The 15,661-nt window shown below is 48.7% G+C and overlaps 1 long non-coding RNA gene across 1 annotated transcript in view; it reads right to left on the bottom strand.

Moving 5' to 3' along the window:
• LOC125756188 (uncharacterized) overlaps positions 1-15,661 on the bottom strand; it is a 31,553-nt gene that overhangs the window by 7,056 nt on the left and 8,836 nt on the right. The window contains exons 2-3 of the long non-coding RNA XR_005183434.2: positions 5,976-6,053; positions 5,674-5,897 (exon numbers count right to left, since the gene is read on the bottom strand). This is a non-coding gene — a long non-coding RNA (uncharacterized LOC125756188). The remainder of the gene's footprint in view (positions 1-5,673; positions 5,898-5,975; positions 6,054-15,661) is intronic.

The following is a 15,661-nucleotide window of genomic DNA, read 5'->3' as shown; positions in this document are numbered from 1 at the left end:
CATCCGAAATACAAAGTTGTGGCGCTTATTTTTTGCGTTTAGTGTGTAGTGCTCCACACACCAGCCAAGGCGCAGGTGATCTATGGCTGCGACAGCACCAAGAAAACTGTGATGAATGAATGCGACGTACGCCACTTGTTCTGCAAAGGCCACAGACAAGCAAACAACCCCACCACAACATGGTTCAAATCCATTTACTGTTCAATTCTTTTTGTCTGCCTTCCTTTGAATGTCGGCTGTTTTCCCTTACGATGTACAGAAGGAACTTTGACTGTTTATTCACAACAAACACTTCTACAGCCAGCATAGAAGAGGAGAGGAACCTTCATCTGTGCTGTCTGCTCACCTTCCTCCACTGCATTCACCCCTAATAGTCACAGCTATGCTGAATGTTCAAAGGGTCCTCTTCGAAAACGGGAGGCGCGAGGTGCGGTTCCCAGTGCCTGTAGCAGCTCACCAGTTTTTGTGATGGAGAGTCATCCTGTGCTCGCCCTCGTTAGTGTCAATGTTCGAGTAGTAAGGGAGCACGGCTCAGCGTCATTGTCGAAAGAGAAGACAGCTGGGAGTGACAGAAGCTAGAGAAAAGAAGAATGAACCTTCTCGATAAATGAGTACCCACAACACCAAGCTAATGGCCACTTTCTCTGCCCATTAGAAAAACGACGGTACCGGGAATAGAACCCAACACCTTCGATAAGCTCGCCTCTTTATTCTGCTTTCTCTTCAACTACTCCTGTTCCCTCGCACGAGGTGGTGTCATTCTCGCCTTCGAGTGGCCGAACTAAGCATCTTTCAGTGCTTTTTCAGTGCTGTTCTTTCAGTGCTGCAGCATCTTTCAGTGCTGTTTCAGTGCTTTGAGAGCGGTTTCTGTCACGTCATTACTCTACAAGCTTATACAAAGCACGGTCAATACAAGGTTAGTATGGTGGTTAGAAGAAGACAGCCTTCTACCGAACACCCAACACAGATTCAGAGTTGTTCTTTCCAATCAGGATATTATATGCTTCGCCTAGTGGCCGAACTAAGCATCTTTCCTAACCTTAAATTGACACTAAAGGCAACTTACAGCTCGGTACGCGATATCACGTGCACATCGGTAGCGCACATCAATTACAGTAGCGCCTAGCAAGAAGCTCACCGCAGGATGCAAAATCACTCTTCTGGAGGAGATCAACCTTATAGGAAAAATGGATATTTTTCAGCGGATTGACGTCCTTCAGTTTTCAAATCTATTCCGAAACCGAACAAGTCACCGAACTGTTTCAGTTATTTGAGAGCGGTTCATGTCACGTCATTACTCTGCAAGCTTATCAAAAGCACGGTCAATACAAGGTTAGTATGGTGGTTAGAAGAAGACAGCCTTCTACCGAACACCCAACACAGATTCAGACTTGTTCTTTCCAATCAAGACATTATGCTTCGCCTAATGGAGAACGTGGACACCTCGCTTTTATGCCGTCGTATAGTCGCTGGAGTATAGAGGTCCAAACGACCGCAGAAAGCCCTCCCCTTGTATGAATTATGCAAGCTGCACAAGAAACGGACATCAAGGGCAATATGTACAACTTTAATGCCGCGTTTCTGGAATGCAAAACGTTTCAGGTTCAAGTTGGCGACGAGCGCAGCTCTTATCTTCACAACCGGATTAGTCTTCTGCAGGGGGCCGTAATCTCCCCTACGCTATTCAATCTTGTCCTAAAGCCTATTTTCCTCTAAGACCTGAAGAAATCGAACGCATTGGGAATGTTACTCATGCTGAAGATGTGACGCTATAGGGACTATACGAAAGGTGCGTTCCCTGGAAAAGCAATAGGAGTCCATGCAAATCAAGCTAACTATAGCATCGATGACTTCACCAGAGATATTGGACTCACACTGGCGCCAGAAAAGACCGACTTTCTTGTCGTCCATAGGGGCAAAAGGTAAAAGGCAATCGACGAAGAAAAAGCCAGCGTCCATCTCTCCACCGGACAGGCACCCATCTCAGCAAGCATGTGATCCGCGTACAGTGAAACCTCGTTAACAGGTATCCGCTTTACTCGTACTAACGGTTAAAACGTAGTCACGACGAATCCCCGACCGAGTCTCATTGAGACTAATGCATTCGCTCACCGCGTAATCAGTAGTGGTTCGTCCTATGCCTTTACTGGTTATTGTTTATGCTTTTTTTGCTATGTATACGCCCCCCTCTCTGCAATGTATTTATACCTTAAGGGTACTATAAATAAATAAATAAATAAATAAGCGTTAGTGCGTACTCGCAGGACACCGCGATAACTTTTTGTAAGATAAAGTTTACTGCGCCGCTGAACTTGCCGACACCAAAATGTGCTGCGAAAGGTCTTCCATGCATCTTTTCTATAGAAGTGCAGACATCGGTGGATAAACGATTCTGACTTTCGCGCGATTTCCGCAACGCCTTTGCGGGTAAGCATCCGGAAAGAATAAAGGCGAGATGGCGGCCACCGACGAATGCGTCAAGTATTACTAATGGCCGACAACCCAGTCACCTTCAGTTACCTGCTTGGGCACGAGCGTGGCGTAGCACTACTTGAAACCTACTGCCCCCTTTTGATAGGCGACAACCTGAGCGCGCTGAGCCGCCGATCGCTGCCAGCTCTTTGTGCGGGACCGTATTCAAGTGCACGCCGCTTTGCAGAAGCGAAAGCAGCTTGCTGTTGCCGATGGCCAATTCCACTGGGAGAGCTGGTGGGGCCACCAAAATTCTGGAGCGAGCACTTGGATTGCACGAAGCTAAATCTGCCAATGGAACATGTGAATGCTTCGCGTGAGGTAACTTCGCAAGTTGTTTATGCACACGTAACGTAAACAGGCTCCGTTTTATTTTAACGGCGCCTTAATTTTAATTAAAACAGCGTTTTAATTTGTCCGGCACACCGCTATACGCAAAATGCTTTGCGCGTACCGGAATAATGGGTGTTAACTGCGCATGCGCCCTCCCGGTAAACATGGCCGCGCCGCCGAAAGCGATTGCCGTCCACCTCGAATCTAGCAAGTGGCCGTCGTGCGCTCTGTAGCTCCTTAGCTCCGAACTGATGCTTTTATTTGCTTTATATTCACGCCCGTGAATATAAAGCATTTGTGTCGATTCGGCACCGTTTTCGAGAGTCATACATTCGTGTCGATTCGGCACTGTTTTCGAGAGCCATACTCAAATAATCAATGCTGCAGGCTTAGCGAGTAGCAATCCTGAAATCTCGGAGGACATAGGTTACTGTTCGTTGTTTTTATGCTCCATAGCTGGCGCCACTTGAAGTGGCGAAAGCTATGGCACACGCCATCCGGTATTACGCTATGCCTTCGCATTACCGGAATACCAAACAGACTAAAAAACGGTTCTGTCACTACCCCGCATGTCGATACAGTATCCTTTTCGGCAGGGGCGTAGCCAAGGGGGGTGGGGGGTTGAAATCCCCCCCCCCCGAAAATTTTCAATTTTGCTTTAGTATATATACACGAATACATACAAACGCACGCACGAACAACATGACGTATGGTTGACCCCCCCCCCCCCCCCCCCCGCGGAAAAAAATTTCTGGCTACGCCCCAGTTCTTCGGTACCCAGGAAACGCACGCTATATTTGTGTATCCTATTCTAAAACTAGGCAGTTTTAGATCAGGGTGCGCGTTCTTTCCGTACACACGCTTTGCCAGTCTTTAGGCATTTTAGTATAGCATACGCAAAGATAGCATTCGTTGCGGTCGCCCGCTATTTCCGTCACTTTACGGGGGCCCCCCCAAGATGATTTCGTACGACGTATATGCGCAGTGGCGACAAACGCTAACGTAAAGCTTTGCGTACGCTATTCTAAGACTCCCTAGCGTCAATGCAGCGAGATGTCTCGGTCCGGAAGAGGATTTCACGATTTTTCACGGTCCGAAAGCGGATATATCGTATGAATATGACGCATGCACGCGCACTGGCGAGAGACGCCACTGCGAATGCTGCATACGCATGCGCGGTGTCTATAACTGTCTAATTATGTGTAAAAATTGTCTTACTTTAGTTTAGCGTGAGCGTGATAGCGGGAATTAAGGAAATAGTGTTACCGTGTCGAAAACGTTCGTTGCGGATAGCGCGTTCAGTGTAGCCGGATAGCGTTTGCGTGCCTAAGCACTGACTGGGCCGTCACCGAAGTATGAATGCGCTACAGAAATGAAAAAAAAAAAGAAAAGAGAAATGCTCGCCTGTATCTCCGCATGCAGCACTATTGCTACTTTTTTAGTAATAATAAAAGTATATATGAACCACGTACTGAAAGCGAAAATTTATATGTTGCAGATTTGTTCACACCGATCTTCTTGTTTGGTTTACGAACGTTCGGAATGGTAAGCTATACCTCAAAAACGGGAGAGTGCAGATTGTTGTGATTAGTGATGACCACGTGCAGGCTTTGTGCTGTATCTTTATATGTTGTTCTCTCGGTTTTATCGATCCACTGTTATTGTATAAAAAGCATGTGCGATCGCAAATAAAACCATTAGTTGCAAGTTAGCGCTCTGTGTGTGCGTCCCTCTTCTCTGTCCCTGTCGTGGTGCGCTATACGCCATATGAATTATGATTCCGAGCTAACTAGCCCTGTAACGTGCCTTGGCGATTCTTTGGGCTCTTCAGGCATATTGTCCCTAAAGCCAGGTACAGCTTAGAACGAAATGTTCTGATTTCACAGGCATAGCGACGTAAAGTCCCTGACGAATAACGACTAGCTATCGCCATGCTATCCGCGCCGTCGAAACCACAGGAACACATATTGTGCAAGGAACCAGAAGAAATTGAAACACACAGCGACTGGTACTATCCCAGGGATGTAAGAGCCCAAGAAAGAAATTACACCGGTGTAGTGATCTCTTCGCAGTATACAAAACCTTCGACATACCTCCTCTCGTCCCCTAAAGCGCCGACACCCCTCTTCGCCTTTAAGAGTTTAACGCGATAGCGATATCCGCACGCACGCACATATTCACACACACACAGTATATATAGCGCTTGTCGAATGGCTGCCGCAGTGTTATAGTTAACGTGCCGAGAGGGGCTGAGCCCCTAGTTAAATGTCGAGAAGGGGGCACTAAACCCTAACCCTGGTGGCCTAGACACCTCAGACGTTGACGTCTACAGCCCCTGCAACACTGGGGCGGACCTCAAAGACCTCATCTGAGACTGCTCGCTGAACGCAGACCCCAGACAATGCCTTAATCGCCCTGAATGGCAACCGCCTTCTTTCCAGGACCGCATACAACACGGGCGCAGCATCGCAGCGGCCGCCAACGAGCTATGACGGTCGCTGCACGAGTACCTGAATGAACCCGAGGCTCCAACACTGGTAGCAGTCTTCATCTCGGGCGAGACAGCCATGGCAGCCGCTTGCAAAACGCACATTTATTGTTCCTCCTCAGTTCGCCCTGTTTCTTTTTTCTCCCCCGTCTCAATGCGGATCATTCAACGCCGCTCTCCAAGAGGAAAAACGTAAATAAAGACGTGTTAACAACCCCCAACGCCGGCGTTTTGTAGAACGAAGCGAGATGGAATCATAAAGTGAGCTGGCAGCCGCACGCGGTACAACATTCCGATTTGCTGCTATATTATTCATTGCTTCGCTCTTGCCGCAAAACAATCAGTTTTTTTTTTATCTCACGGCAAATGCGGAGACATACCTGAAGAAACAGATTCAGGCTCTGTTTGTGTAGCACATGTTGACAGAATTTTCTTTTCATCCGCTTGTGATGCTTCGTGGTGGATTAGTAGGCGCACTTGAACAGATTTATCGGTGACACTGGCCCGGCTCACACGCTGGCCCTGATGACGTTTCTACAGCTTTTCCCGACTCACAAACCAGTCTCGGTGCTGCCTGATGTACTGGCTCTGCTGCGATGTCACCCTGAAATAAATCGGCTTGCGTTGTTGCGAGTGGTAACGCTAAAGATCATTGCCGAGAAAAAAATGAAAGCCCTCTTACATTATCTCTTTTGCTACAAAGACTTGGTTTTGGCGTGGGCCCGGTGGTTCCATCTTCAGAGAGCAGCGTTCCAAAAATCTGCAACAGGGTATGAAAAGATGGGTTACTGACACATACGCAACAAAACGGGTATGTATGGCAATTATTAGGATGAATACTTTTCAGACGTGTTTAAAAGGATATGCACCCTCTCCGAAACCACCACTGAAGCTTGTGCATTTTGGGTTAGGTTCATGCTTACGTTGTTCGACAATGTGTCGCACCGATTAAGCCAACAACTCAAAGAGGAGGAGGAGACGTTGAGGACAGAAAAATACGCTATTTATGCAACCCTAAATGGGAACACGTTTCGGCGTCTGCAGGTGAATGGGTAGAGGGAAATATAGATTGGAAGCGGAGAGTGGTGTCCATGGCCGAGGACGCGGTGGGCGGCTTCTGGCCGGCTGTCCAGTCCAGCGTCTCCCTCGAAGCGAAGAGCCGCATTGAAGACCTGGCTGTGACAGTGGGCGGGAAACACGAGGTCCCTCTGTGTAGCCGCGGGTAGACCCTGGCGGCGAAGTGCGGCGATCAAGGCGACTCGTTCAGCATGAAACGCGGGGCATAAACACAGGAGGTGTTCGACTCTTTTATCTGCCCAGAACGGAGTGCGGGCAGATGACGAGGCTATGCCAAGGCGATGACGCCGAGCCGCAGGCCAGGGGCAGCCGATACGTAGAAGCAGTAGGAGGGACCCCTTGGAGAGAGCCCCGTCAGGCAGCCGGGTCGGTGGTTTCTGCCTGGCTACTGAAGGGTTCGCGCCGTCGTGCTGCCAAGGAAGTGATGCTGGCCGGTTGAACTCAAAAATACACGTTTAATAACACTAAAAGAACTATGCGAAAGATACAGGGAAACAATAACGTGGGCACATGCACTCGCCCCTAACCTTGGCCCCGGCGGGGCACACCACTCCCGAGCACACAGCGTTCCGTCACCTACTGTCTGGGCCGTGCCACGGCTACCGCTTTTTAAAGCCCGAGTGTGGGCCACGCGCTAGAGCACTGCACGGGCCGCGATTTTCGGCCCGGGCCCGGCCCGAACCCGAGAAAAAGTTCGGCGCGGCCCGGCCCGACGGTTGATCGGGCCCGACATGGGCCCGAGCCTGTAATCTAGGTGGTGTTGCCCGCATATATGGAATCGGCAGCAAGACGTTCTAAGTAGCAAATACCTACGTTTTTATGCCGCATGCTTTGCTAACAAGTATGCATTAACCTATGGCAATTTCTTGTACAAGAGCGTCTCACGGGGGAAATAGTTGAGTGGACATACTAGGTACGATGAACATTTGTTCGGCAGCGGCACACTGTACGTATTTTGTTCTGCAAATACAGATCGCAATCGTCATAAGCGTTTTGTAGCAGATACTGTAGCAAGGAAAGTGGTTTCCAGCATGACTTCAGTTTCAGTAGGGAGCCCGATAAAAAACATAGGGGACAGAGAACAGAACGCTCTGTTCCCTTTCTGTTTTTATTGCGCTCTTTATTGAACGTTAAAGCATGTTCTGTCAACAAACCCCACGGTACACACTTCTGGACATGTAGCACCTGTCTTCAGCGTAGTAGCACCTTCCCAGGGCAAGAGAAATAGAGGGGGAAAAAGCGAAATTTATTACGTTTTCTGTAAATATGCTAACTTAGATAAAAATTATCACGAACGACGTGCACCACGTGTACTTTTCGAAAGTCGTATGGACCGCCGGAAAGAAAAAAAAAACACTATTTGTGGTACCATTATTTTCATGCATCACGATACTGGTAGTATTTAGACTATAAGTTTTTTGTTGCATAGTTTAGTTTACGTCCTCACACGTTATTGTGCGAAAAAGCTAATCATCGAGAGATTCCGGCTTTAAGCATGCCCTACGCAATTGCATCACATATCCTGCAGCGCCGAAGTTGCTCTCGCTGATTGCGGTAGCCGCAGGGGCGCACAAAATCAGCCCTCCGAGTTGTGAAGGCGTCGGCACTCGTTTTTCTTAGACTTCACCACTGGAGCAAATTTCAATGTCTTTGCGGACCTTTGCACAATCAATGTAGCTCGTTCCCGAACAGCGTGCTACTCTTCAATATCACCCATAAAGCTCCTCTTTGTGGTTTTCTTTTCGATTGTGCACGGATTGTGTCGTACTCTTTTTTTGCTATTTAATGGTGTATGCCTTCATAACGATGTTGTACCGGTAGAAAGTGGCTATCGGACTACACGGGTACGAATGGCAGGATGTTAACGAAAAGATTTCGATCTATTTTTGGGGTTCGTTCCAGATTGGTGATATAGGCGTGGATAGCTTCTCGACGCTTTTTCTCATTGGATGCATTCGGTTCGAGGTAAGGGGACACCACCTGGCACGGAATTCATAATTTGTTTTTTTTTCTTTCTCTTTTTTTACAGGGAAAGCTGTTATCAGATCGAAACGGCAGTGGGGTAGTTGTCCGCCGCCGCCGGTGTCCGTAACCACTATCACGCGAAATAAGAAAAAATAAACAAGAAAAAAATATCCAGGATCGAATGAGACTTGAAACCGGGCCCTCTGCGTGGCAGTCGAGTATTCTACCACAGAACTACTCTGGTGCTTGAAACACATTTGAAAAAAGACCCGTACAAGCGTCATCTCGGGCAAGGAATCGCGTTAACATGTCTAATATATTGCCACGCCCGCTTCTTCTTATATTTTGATGTATTCGGGTTTGACCAGCAAGGGCGGTTATCAACGCTCGACGCTGACCGCGCCGCAGTGTTCGAGAAGCTTCGCGAGTGTAGTAGATCGTTTTGTTAAGATTGCACGCAGGACGCGAATAGTCTAGATTACTCCAGTGCTTGCGCGACAACCAGTGATAAGACTGGAAAGTTCGATGCGTGATGTATAAAAAGTCACAGTTTCGCCGCAAGGGCGAAGCAATGAATGCGATAGAAGGAAACTAATGCTATACGAAGTGAGGCTCGCCAATGGATACTCTTAGTTTGAACAGCGCTCCTGTTACAAAGGCGGCCGAAGCAGCGAAGAAAACTAGCGTGCTTCAAGTGTCGAGCTGTGACACTTGATAGTTCGCGCTCATCGTCTGTTTGTTCGTTTAGCGGCGTCCCTTCAGATCGAGTGACTTCCGCTCCGTAACATGAGCGCGGATACCACGGTGAAAGCTTGAAACAACCCTCTTCCCCTCACCACTAGAAAACCACGCGAGCAGACAGCGGAAGGGCAAGGTTCTCCCTGCGCAATAAGAAGAAGCGAGCGAGCTCGCCGACGACTTTTAAATGCGCCCGTCGTTCTCCTAACGCCATCTCGCTGGTAATGAAGAAACGCTTATAAGCGCAGCCTTCTCTGAGTCCTCCAGCGGTAAATGGTGTGTATATAACGCTCGCCGTTACCTACGTGGAGGATCTGCGTTTCGTGGCGTAGTGGCTAGCGCCACTAGCTGCGAAGCAAGAGGTCCCTGGTTCGATTCCGCGCTTCGGGAGCATTTTTCTGAATTATTTTTCTTTGGGGCTTTTATATATATATACATACTTATACATATACGGTGCATGACGGCGACGGCGACGGCAAAATTCAGCCGAGACTGTCCATATAATTGCTATCGCAATAAAAGACGGCGAATCTCAACCATGAGCAGTTGATCGACCGTCGACGCTCTGTTCGCCGCTATCAGTGTATTGCTGTAGTTTGACTTTCAGTTTCGCGGGCCAAATAAACGGTTTCATCTCGGTCGTGCTGACTGCTGTCTTCGTCGACGTCATGACCACGTGACCATATAACGTGGCAGAATAGTAAAATAACAACCAGGCGTCACGCAATGCCAATCGCACAACTAGTGTGTGGTTTAAAACTTCCTGCCCACAACAAAGCGCTCAACCATAATTCATCATCAGCCACATGCAGCATCAACTAAATACACAAATTGCAGATGTGTAGCGGGCACTTCGCTCATCCGCAGAAAGACGAATAATGACATTGTTGGTGCTTCCCTACTTCACAAAAATGATGATTTGTGGCGTATAGTGGATACCTTACATGTGTACTTTTATTAGTTTCCACAAGAGAGTTTCGAACGGGGTCTAGAAAGGCCGATCTTCCAGTTTTCGCTCTGTCTGTGCTGCGCAGGCCCGGCGTTTATTTTTGCCCCTTTTTTTTTTTCAAGCCAGATATTTCGTCCGGTGAATATACTTTGCCCCACATCTTGTTTAATGAATGCTATTCCTGCACATTCCCACGCTTTTGCTGCAGTATTATGTAGCTCTCACACCATATAGCGGAACAAGACGAAATCTCAGACGTTAACAATGTGGGCCCACAGAGCAGGCTGTGCATGTCAATCTCGCGTCACATGACCACTGGGAGCCGTGACGGAGCCACGGAAAAAGAATGTTTCTCTACAGAGACTCTATGTAACGAGACTCCGCGCAGATCTTTTGTTTTAGTGGACAGCTGAAACTTCCAACAATGTTTCCCGCTCGGCAGTTCTGTGATCGCTTTTGCAATGATAAGTTATAGGTATAAATAATTTATTACATTTAGTACTGCGATTACAAAATAACATTTGGGATATAAAATGACAACGAATGCAAATAAAGCACATATCAGTGAGATGTTCACTATATAAGCGTCTCGTCTATTAACGTTTGGCTCGCCCGTTTCACATCAGTCAAGTAGCTCCGTGCAATGAGCAAACGAAGTTCTGTATTTGTCCCTCAGAAAACTTCTCTAAAGAGCGTGGCACACGTAATAACAGCGTTTTCTTGAGATAAAATTAGAACTGAGCAAAGTCCAAGTCCGGCCCGACCTGACCCGAGTCCGCCACCTGAAACCTGGGCCCGGCCCTAAGCCCGGAGCTGCAGGCCCGAGCCCGGCCCGGGCCCGCCGTTAAAACTACCGGGCCTGGTCCGGGCTTTCGGGTAGGCCCGAGCCCGTGCAGAGCTCTACCACGCGCATCACTAGTGCGCAGCACGTGTCAAGCCAGCCTGGAGATGGTCGAGATTTCCACACTACACACTCGTCTGCGTGGCATATCAGCAGTCGCCTCAAGGTGCTTCTCGAATAGTCAGACGCGACCGCAGCATGGCAGGTGTTGTGATGCGCTTCTTTTGCCTGCTCATTTCCCTGGACTCCCTCCCATGTGAGAAGGGACCCAACGCAGGGAGACTTCGACGCCACCGGCAAGGAGGGAATGCAGCTCGGTGGCGAGCACTTAGGGCCCGAAACCTGCCTGTTCCGGTTTTACAAAAATGGGGACGAGCGGATGCTTTGCGCCAATCTTTTATGAACCTCGCGCATCTGATTTTCGCCACCGCTCGCCGCATGTAGCGCCACCAGTACACCTCAAAGCGCCATCGCACGATGTGCGTAGCCATGCCGATGGCGCCCACGAACAGCACTCCAGGGACGGCCGCTTCCTACAATAAATCTCAACGCTTACGCATCACCTAAACAACTTTCAAATGAGATTCTGCGTGGATTTTTTACAGCGGAGCTGTTTAAGATCGGAGGTAGAAAACTCGGCGGGTATGCGCCACAGAAAGCGGATATGTGCCAAGTACCCCGAGAACGAACCCTAGCGGCGCGGCAGTCAGCAGACGAACGAGAGGCTGGCAGGGCCAGCCATGCTTCAAGACCCAAGTCGAGAACAGTGGTTGAGACAAAGTACCAGCCTCACGGAACACCCAACCACGGCCGCTAAAAAAGTGACCCAACACATCCGTAACCGTCCGCCATGTTTAAACGCCATGTGTGTGTGTGTGTGTGTGTGTGTGTGTGTGTGTGTGTGTGTGTGTGTGTGTGTGTGTGTGTGTGTGTGTGTGTGTGTGTGTGTGTGTGTGTGTGTGTGTGTGTGTGTGTGTGTGTGTGTGTGTGTGTGTGTGTGTGTGTGTGAGCGCATTGAGCGACACCTTACTTACTTTACTTACTTCCTCACTCACTCACTCACTCACTTAGTTACAGCGATGTGACATCACGGCAAGGACTCGCTTGCTCCGCGGCCGAGGATCGCCTTTTTCTGCGCCCGCCGCGTACCTGCTCTTTCGCGTTACTGTGGTGATTACTGCTCATTCTTGCGATGCAAATCTCCCAAGGTAGAAGGTGGAAGTTTACACTATTAGCGAAAGTTATGTAAGCTGTAGAAAGTTTAGATAATATAGTATATAATGGGCAAATTCCTGTCCGAACGGAAGATTCACTGTGAAAATGGCGATGCACGAGAGCAAGACATTCGTTGTTTTCACCGCGTACTCCATCACATCGCTGCTAATAAAATTTACGCTAATGGCGCTATCTTCACTATACAACTTGGCATAGACTCCACGATTAGAACATGCATCCCGAAGAATTACAAACGAAATTAGGACGTTTTCAATTCCCTAACTATATTGTGGTTTATCGTACAAGTGATGTCTGCCTTTGCAGATTATCTAGGTGATTTGACAGAATTGCGCTTTCTGCTACATGAGATCTTAGATTAATATGTCTGTCGTAAAGAATCACTTAATACACCCAGAACATTAAACAAAATAATATATGTAAAGATTTCTTCTCGCCACTCGTCTGGGATTATGTGGCCCTATACCCTGATCTGCATAAACTGCTCATCCGATCAATCGCCGCGTCACAAGCGGTAACGATTCATAGTTGGTCGAAGTAAACAGCGCAAAAAACGAAGACAGAGTAAAGGAGGGACACAACACGAGCGCTGACTTTTAACTGAAAACTTTAATGAAGAAACACCAAACATATACATTTTTTGCGCATGCTCTCACAAGGCAAGGAAAAAAAGAAGAAAACACTTCTGTGTGGCACGAGGCAACTATCTTAACAACGTTAGCGGTTACAATACTCTAAAAAAGATATTTCATTGTCATGGAGGGCAACTGACTGTTGACTGACGCAATTTTGCCAGCTGACAAGGGAAATATTCGAGGCCCACAGAATTCAAAAGGCAGGGCAAAATTGCGTCAGTCAGCAGTCAATTGCCCTCCATGACAATGAAATATCTTTTTTAGAGTATTGTAACCGCTAACGTTGTTAAGATAGTTGCCTCGTGCCACACAGAAGTGTTTTCTTCTTTTTTTCCTTGCCTTGTGAGAGCATGCGCAAAAAAATGTATATGTTTGGTGTTTCTTCATTAAAGTTTTCATTTGAAAGTCGGCGCTCGTGTTGTGTCCCTCCTTTACTCTGTCTTCGTTTTTTTGCGCTGTTTACCTCGACCAACTATGAATCGTTACCAACTTGCCCAGCTTTCAATTCTACTTAGCGGTAATGTTCAATTCGCGTGGGAGCACTGTTGCTAGAAATCGTTTGCAAAACAAACGCTTGAAAGTAGCAATGAGCGTTCTGAACTGTTTCGATCCCAGCGACGTGGCCCACGTATTAATTAAACGGACTTCGACTCAATGAGTCAATGAATGGCCTCGCACGTCGTCATCCACGTAAAGGTTGATGATGCTGAGGGGCATATCAAACGCAAAACTAATTTACGAGTCAGCTATCTAAACTTGTACTAACAGAAGTGTAACAGCACCGCTGCTGCGATGCTGCGTGAAGACACAATCTGACAGCAATAAGAAGTTTCCGCAAATAACCTCAACTTGTTTTTGTAATGAAATGAAGCCCTGAAATTATTGCGAGAAAAACGCGAAGCTAAACAACATGATGATGAGCGAGTACACAAGAAAAACAAACACAACAACTGCGGCGGTATTCTCAGGCGAGCGCTTTCGAGATATTTTGCGAAGCTCAATACTGAATGCGCTTTTGTAATCGTGAGCGGGGCTTGGCACACCGGCAAAAACGCTGTCGGCAGGTCGCGGATGCGTCCGATGTATATAACACTTGTGGAGGCGAGGCCATCATATTTTTTAAAGGAATCGCCCATGCACAACGCAACCTAATAATGTGAAGAAGGTGTCTCGCGTGCCAAGACTACAACACGATTGTGAGGCACGTTGCAAATTAATTTTGTGCGCCTCGAATTCTTTAACGTGCTCCTGTATCTAAGCAGAGGCATGCTGCTTTTCTCACCCGTCTGAATGCGGCTGCTGTGGTTGGGATCAGACACATCCCCGAGGTTAGCAGCGCGACACACCAACAAACCTCATCACCCCTTTCAAAGTGCGCACTACGGAGCGCGGGCACCGTTGGCGACTGTGAAGAAAAAAAAATGTATAGCTTTTTGTCGTTTTACTAGGAACATTATCGATGCTGTTTTCGTCATTCATCTGAAGTTTGAGACAGGCAAAAAATTACACCGTCTCCCACTGAAGGGAACCATGTGGGGATGCGAAGCAGCGCATGGGTCGACTTAATGTTCCGTTCATCACGGGCACCTTGCCCGATGTTAACGCGTCCTTGCAAGTGGAGCACACCATGAATTCACTGTTGTTGCTGTTGCTGTTACTCGTCCCGAACTCTTGTTGGAGCACGGCACGCGGGTTCATCGCGCGTCTGCAGAAAATCGTTCCCTGACGCCATCACGTGATTGCTGAGAGAGTGTAAGGGGAAGAGGCCACAGCGTCTTACCCAGCCCCTTAAAGGCCCGAACACACGTACGCGTTGCAGCGCGTCAACGCGTGACTTTTTGACGCGGCGCCGCGCCCTCTCCCTACGGGGAGAGAGGGCGCGCTGCTATGCGAAGCTGCGCGCCCTCTCCCTATGGGGAGAGAGGGCGCGCGGCTACGCGAAGCTGCGCGCCCGTGCTCTCCATAGGGAGAGGTCGCGACGCCGCGTCAGAAAGTCACGCGTTGACGCGCTGCAACGCGTACGTGTGTTCGGGCCTTTACACAGGCCCGAACGCGTTAGCACGTGCCAGCACACATGGTTCTAAAGGCGTGAACACACGTACGCGTTGCAGCGTGTCAGCGCGCGACTTTTTGACGCGGCGCCGCGCCCTCTCCCTATGCAGAGAGAGGGCGCGCAGCTTCGCGTAGCCGCACGCCCTGTCTCTCCATAGGCTTCCCAAGCAACGCTTAGCGGCGCTACTGCTCTTGACAGGCAGCGCCATCTCTGGCAGAAAAAGAGAAACTGGGGTGTTAGCAACGCGCGTTTTCCCTTCTCTCCATCGCGTTGCCGCTCGCTTTGCACGTGCAGAGCTCTCGCGGTGCACTTGCACCGCCTCACAATGTACCGCTTGCAGTGCGGCTTCAAAAGGATTTTCAAGCTTGACTGGCACTTCCGAAAAGCGAACTTGATAAAATGAGAAAGGCTCGTCAATCACGTTAACGGTGAAGAGCAGACGATCGACCACAACGACGCCCAACTCAAAGCGAAATGCATTTCCCAAGTCGCGATTACACCGTGTAGGAGGTCCACATGCACTCCGAAATGAAGCCGTACACGCTATCGATGTTCTGCGGCGTGGACTACGAATCATATGATTGTTGTTTTGATATGGCACGCTTACAGTAGCAGCCGTGTACTTTCGTGAACAAACGTTTGCGGCGTGCGAAAAAAAGATTATACGGCCATGGCACTGCTTCCTGAGAAGGTCAGAGTCAAGTCCTCCGTGCCGCTGGAGGATCACCCGCCCATTAAGACGCGAGGCAGCTAGCTGAGCTTTAACCACTGTGAAGCAAGATGAACTGCTCGCCTCGTTTTTTCGGCTCTCGCGTCATGCTTGCAGTCTCTTTTTATGATACCGACTTGACAGGCGTATAAAACCTGCTGCGTGAAC

This window comes from Rhipicephalus sanguineus, chromosome 4 (assembly GCF_013339695.2).
Source record: "Rhipicephalus sanguineus isolate Rsan-2018 chromosome 4, BIME_Rsan_1.4, whole genome shotgun sequence".
Taxonomy (NCBI): domain Eukaryota; kingdom Metazoa; phylum Arthropoda; class Arachnida; order Ixodida; family Ixodidae; genus Rhipicephalus; species Rhipicephalus sanguineus.
Note: the sequence above shows the minus strand (reverse complement) of the source record. Positions and strands in the feature narration are given on the sequence as shown.